This window comes from Manacus vitellinus, unplaced genomic scaffold (genome assembly GCF_001715985.3).
Source record: "Manacus vitellinus isolate BGI_N305 unplaced genomic scaffold, ASM171598v3 scaffold_12_pilon, whole genome shotgun sequence".
In the NCBI taxonomy this organism is placed as follows: Eukaryota; Metazoa; Chordata; class Aves; order Passeriformes; family Pipridae; genus Manacus; species Manacus vitellinus.
The window spans coordinates 8784819-8790544 of record NW_021938949.1 but is presented as its reverse complement, the minus strand read 5'-3'; the positions used below and the strand labels follow the sequence as shown (position 1 = coordinate 8790544).

Sequence of the window (5726 nt, the reverse complement as noted above, 5' to 3'; positions counted from 1 at the left end):
CTGCTTGTCTACATCATTGTGGGCTAGTGTGCTGTTTATTATTTGCACACACAAATCATGGGAAATCAGGATTCTGATCTGGGGTTATTTAATCATCTGTATTACAGACAGAAAGTGCTCTTTGGCTTCTAATTCCCAAGTGCCTTGGCTTTGTATCAAGTCTAAAAACAGACTCAGTGGGGGTTGCTCATACTCCTTATGCTGTAGGAAGTCCTGGTGTTTGTTTGTCCTTCTGACCTAACTTTACCTTTTCAGGCTGTGACATAATGGTTAACAAACCCAGGATCTGTTTACAGCAGTATCTACTTGCATTCTCAGAGAAACATTTGAGACAGATTACACACACAAGACAAGTGTCTTGTCTTCCTAGCTTAAAACCAGTTAGGCAAACTTCTGGCCACTTCTCCACAAAATAAAATGTTGCTTTGAAAATTCTCCAAAAAGGGACAATAATACTAACAATACAGAGTAATTGAGTCATTTCTTATGAATCCAAAAGCTATTGTGCATCCATGTAGAATAGAATACTCATTTTAGATCCTTTGTAGTGTCTTTGAAGTTGACTTTTGATGGAAAGCCAAAGTATAACTGTCCCTGTACTGAGCATTTTAGTTGGCTAAAAACTTCTAACTATTTAACTCACTGGAGGATCAGCTGAAATTCAGAAGGCACAATGTGAGCGAAGTAAAAATCCCTAGAAAACATTAAATAGATTTAAGAGGTTGTGGAGTCTCTAGCCTTGGAGATATTCAAAACCTGAGTTAACACAGTACTGGGAAACCTGTTCTACCTGAGCCTGTTGGGCAGGAGTGGGACTGCATCATCTCCAGGGGCCTCTTCCAGCCTCAGCTATTCTGTGATTCCATGAAAATGTTTTCCTTAGTCTAATCAATTATTAAAAAGCCAATTTAATTAAAGTGGAATGTAGCTATCCTAGCAGAGCCCTTGTTCTCAAAGTAGTGTTTCAAAGCACTGCAAAGAAGCACATTCTTCCAATACAACCTAAAGCTTCACTTCAGCAGCAAGAACCCAGTTCTTATGGTAAAGTTTCCTTGAAAGTCCCCCAGATAAATCTTACTTAACGTCACTACTACTGCCCTGATGCTATTAGCTTGCTATGTTGGCAAAATTTAGATTCTTTTACTTTTCCACTGACTGCAGCCTCATGATATTGCAGTACAAATGTTGGGCAGGTGCTTTTAAACACCCTTGTGATCTAAAGAAGAGATGTTTGCAAACCCAACTTCAAATGTGGGATTAGAGAAGAGAACATTCTTGGGTGAAGTGGAATCCAGTCAAAGTTTTTCAAGATGTTCTAAAGCTGGTACACAAATAGTAAGAGCTGAAGTATTCATCAAGCTTGATGTCTTCAGCAGACTGGGAAATTTTTTGTCTCCATATGTTGAACATTTTGTTATCTTTCAGAGCAGTCCATCGTGGGATGCCTCCCAAAGAAAAATCACTGCATCATCCAACAAGCCAGCTTTTTCTTCAGAGCCAGAAGAGCTTGTTGAATTGAGTACCCTAATAATCCTTCGAGAGATGTTAAACACCAGCCTGATCTTGTTTGTGTGTGTGAGACAAACTAGATATCTGCCACTGCATCCTTTTATTAAAGAGTCTTCTGGACGTAGCACTTGACAATATGCTGACCCTGCTTGTAGCTTACTACACTTCCATTTATATCCCAAATTTCTCAAATCCCTTTACAAAAATGTAATACTATTGAGTCTCCTATGGATGGCAGATTTTAAAGTTATTTTCTTTGAGACTCAACTTTGTCAGCTTCAGTCTTTTACTGCATCAGTAGGAACTCAATTGAAACATACAATTTTTTTTCCCTATTTTGCCAGATCAGCTGTTATATGTACTAGATTTAATTTGTGCTCATTACAGGATGTCACTAGGACCATATGCATTACGTAACTCTTAAGCAAGGACAATTTTTTCAGTTATCTCAAACTTTCAGACTTTCAGACACTTTAGATAAGCAGGCTTTAGCCCTGCCCTTCCTGTGACGAACAGATGTGCCTCTCTCTTCGTCCTTGTAAGCCAGAAGACCTGTTGTGGAGGATCCTGGGACTTGGATTCTCAGCAAAACAAAGGGATTTTGGTAAGTGCATGCATTTGTCTAACTGAATATAGAATCTTCCCAATATCTGTTAACTACTTTAAATAGATTAAATTAATTAGACATTGGCAGGGCACTGACAAACAAGGCACCTAGACTTTCTGAGAAGGTCTGCATCAGAAAGCATTTCTGGGAGAGGCTGGGGGTTAAACATGTTCCAGATCCACCCACTTCTCATCCATGTGGGTCCTTACAGGCAATCTGCAGTTTTCCTCCAAAATGCTTTTGGCAGATTGCAGACATTGTGTCTGCAGGTGCACTGAGTCATGTGAGCCCACGGAGAAGGTGCACTAAGGCACCTCTCTGCATGTGTCAGCAGTCTGCTCCCAGAGACTCACCTCCAGTTATGGCTGGAGAGTTATTATGGAGCTCTACTCTAATTTCTACATATAAAATTTTAGCTGTTATAGTATAACAACTTCCCAGTTAAAACTGGGAGTTACCAGAAAGAACTAGTGTAATACATAATACAGTTTTACAACATACTGTTGTAGTAAAACTATCCTGTTATAGCCCAGCATAACCCTAATAGCTATTTCTGTCATTAGAGTAGAAGTTTATTTATTTATTTACTATTTATAAGTTGTATAATAGCTCTAGTTCTATATAGAGAGGTTAGAGTTCTGATGGATTATTGCACAGGCTTTATCTCGCTTGGGGGAAACCCCTTGTCTGCACAACACAAACACAGGAGAACATTGCCCCAGATATAAAGTAACACCTTGGAAGCCAAATGCTGGTTTGAGAGGAGCCAAGTTTCTGTTTCATTTGCAGAATCTGTGTTGGGATCCCTGCATGGGAAAGTGAGCAGCTGTTGGCTAAAAGAGTGGATCGGAGCTGGTCCTGGTGAATACACCACGGACTGCTCTGTGTCTCAGCCCTTTATGTGCAGGTCTAACCACGGTTTAAAAAGAGACAAGAAAAATAAACCACAAAAATCTTCATTCTTAGGCAGCTGAAGGATCAACAAAAATTACAGTTAACAAGCTTGTGTCCATTTACTGGGATCAATCCCCCAGAGAAGCAGTAACTGAGCTGAAGCAGCAGATGAGAGCTGTGAGGAGAACGGCTGCTCTGCCGGCCTGCCTTGAGTGTAATCGGCTTTTCTTGTTAATGTCTGAAATCCCCTGTAAGTCAGGACGATGGAGATCTAGTGGCAAAACTGACTTGAAGTGCTTTGCAGCCCCTTTTACCTGGTAACCTAATTCCCCTCTACAGAGCACTTGTTGCCTTTGGCTGACAGCAGTGATGGTGTAGGGAGAGGGCCCTGGTGAACTTAACCATAAAAGGATGCAGATGAAGAGAAACTTTATTGAGCAAGAAATCATATTTCCAGATATTTTAGGAAATTTTCATACTAATACACATACATGATCATCTCCCCAGTGACATAAAAGTCACCACTCTTCCAGCCTGTACAGCAGCGTGCCATGCCCAGCACCCAGTACTACCAGTCAGAAACACCTCCCTGCACTGGTTTCTGTCACAGTCAGTCCACACCTTCAGTAGCTGTGGGGACTTCCCCCTTTTGATAGCAAGGACCAGAATGTGGAGCAGAACAGGTTTGCTAGGTGTGACTGCAGGAGTGCACTGGGAATGGAAGTCACGGTGGGAAGGAAGAGAGTAATAATATGGGAATTGCGATGGGAAGGGAAGAAGAGGTAGAACTAGATAAATGTGCACCTTGGATTGGTTTGCCCTGTACTGCAGTTTTCCTGTACCTGGTGTCAGTTAAGAAAGCTTTTTCCCCCCCTACATTCTTAGCTGCCCTCTACAGTGTTAAAACTGAAGCATTTTTAACATGATCAGTTTTTATTCTTATTGATCTTTTTTCTACACACTTCAGCTTAGACAATAAAATAAGTGAGCCCACTTTATATTCAGAGCTCGTTGTTAGATGCTGAGAAATTTTGAAAGAATTTTTGTTTGCCTCAGAGCAGTTTCTTCTGAAACGTGGAAAAATTAACTCCCTGTATGTACCAGCTTCCTTTAACAAAATCAGGACATCTGACCAAGATTCCCTTAAATCCTTGATGCTAAAAAAATATTCTATTGCTCTTCATAGCTGAGGAGCGGAGGGAAAGCTGAGCTTAAGTCGTCATCCTCCATCCAGCCTTTTGGCCTGGTCATGATGGAAAAACAACTGCCTGGGACAAGTCAGAGCAGCCCAGGGAGCTGGAGCAGTGCCCGGGAAGAGGGACATGCCTTGTCTTGCCAGAGTTGAGCACTGCCTGCCCTGCCTGGGCTCCCAGGGAACAAGGAGGAAAACATCCCTGAGAAAGCCTGGCCTCACACCACCAAGGAATTTCAGGGAGATTTAAACTAAGAGGTGATTTTGCCCTGAGTATCTTAAGCCTTTAAACATTATCTACTCTAAGAACAGGAAAACAGGTGTGGAGTAAGTACAGAAGGAGAAGGAGCAGTCAGAAAACTGACTCTGCAAAATCCTCAGCCATATGCAGGGAGGAGGCGACTGGTGAGGAGCTGCACATCTGACCAAACCATGCGCTGGCTTCCAAGTGTTGCTGGGGCCAGCTCAACTTTGGCTGCAGCATCTTAAAACTGTCACATAGCTGGGACAAAGCTCTTTTAAAAGAAACAGTAATTGCCCCAAATCAGTGCTGCATCGACATCAGCCAACACCTTAAGTGAATTTCTTTATCTTGCATCTGTTTCTTAAGGATTAGCTTTCACCCATTTTGTATCCAAACACTTGGATTATTTGATAATTACATATTTATTACCTAGTCTTTCCCAGTAAGCTGAGTCATTTCTCTCTCACACACAAGTAAATAACAATTTATGGCCCGATTACCCTTTCCCAAGTGACACATTCCTGTTCCCTGCCATTGTACTGCCCCTGCCCACAGCGCTCAGCATTGCCAGGCCCGCAAGGCAACTGCGGGCTCAGGGAGACTGAAGGCTTAACAAAACGTGACTCGGGCATAGGCTTCAAATTCAATATATTTGCATACTTTCCCCAAATACTTGAACAATGGGGCTTGTTTCTTCGCTGCCAAGAGCCAGCTCCATTCCTGGAAGCGTTCAAGGCCAGGCTGGACGGGGCTTGGAGCAACCTTGAGCAGGGAGGGATGTCCCTGCTCATTGTAGGGGGGTGGAACTGCATAGACTTTAAGGTCCCTTCCAACCCAAACCATTCTATGATTTCTGTGCAGCTGGTGCAGACGTTTCTGCAACCCACTGTTGGCATCAGTGAGACTCGCTTGGGCACCGCACAGGAGCTGAAGCTCTTCAGTCCCACGAAGCAGCAGGGTGTGCTGGGCTAGCGCCGAAGCCTTAGCGGAAAACAGCATATAAAAAGGAAAGAAAACCTCGAAAAGGCAGCGTGGGAAGGAAACAGCGAGGGGAAAACACCGGGAGGAAAAGTCAGTGAGTCAAGCAACACAGGCCGGAGTGAAAATCCGAGGTAACTCTCCTCGTCTGTTCACTGCTCGCTCCGGAGGCTCCCAGGGCTCCATTTTGCGGAGGGGGAAGGCGAGGCAGGCGGAGGCCTGGCTGTGGCCGCTGCCGGGGGTAAAAAGGCCGAGGGAAGACCCCGAGGGGAGCTTGAGGAGCAGGAGAAAGAAGAAGAGAA

General features: G+C 43.5%; 1 protein-coding gene across 6 annotated transcripts in view; it reads left to right on the top strand.

Annotated features, from left to right (window-relative positions):
• Nucleotides 1-5314: 5314 nt before the first annotated feature.
• SUN1 (Sad1 and UNC84 domain containing 1) overlaps nt 5315-5726 on the top strand; it is a 29304-nt gene continuing 28892 nt past the window's right edge. The window contains exon 1 of one of the 6 annotated variants that reach the window (XM_029957909.1): nt 5315-5558. The gene's annotated coding sequence lies outside the window, so the exon portion shown is untranslated. The remainder of the gene's footprint in view (nt 5559-5726) is intronic. The other 5 variants (XM_029957911.1, XM_029957908.1, XM_029957910.1 and 2 more) reach the window with 5 other exon arrangements.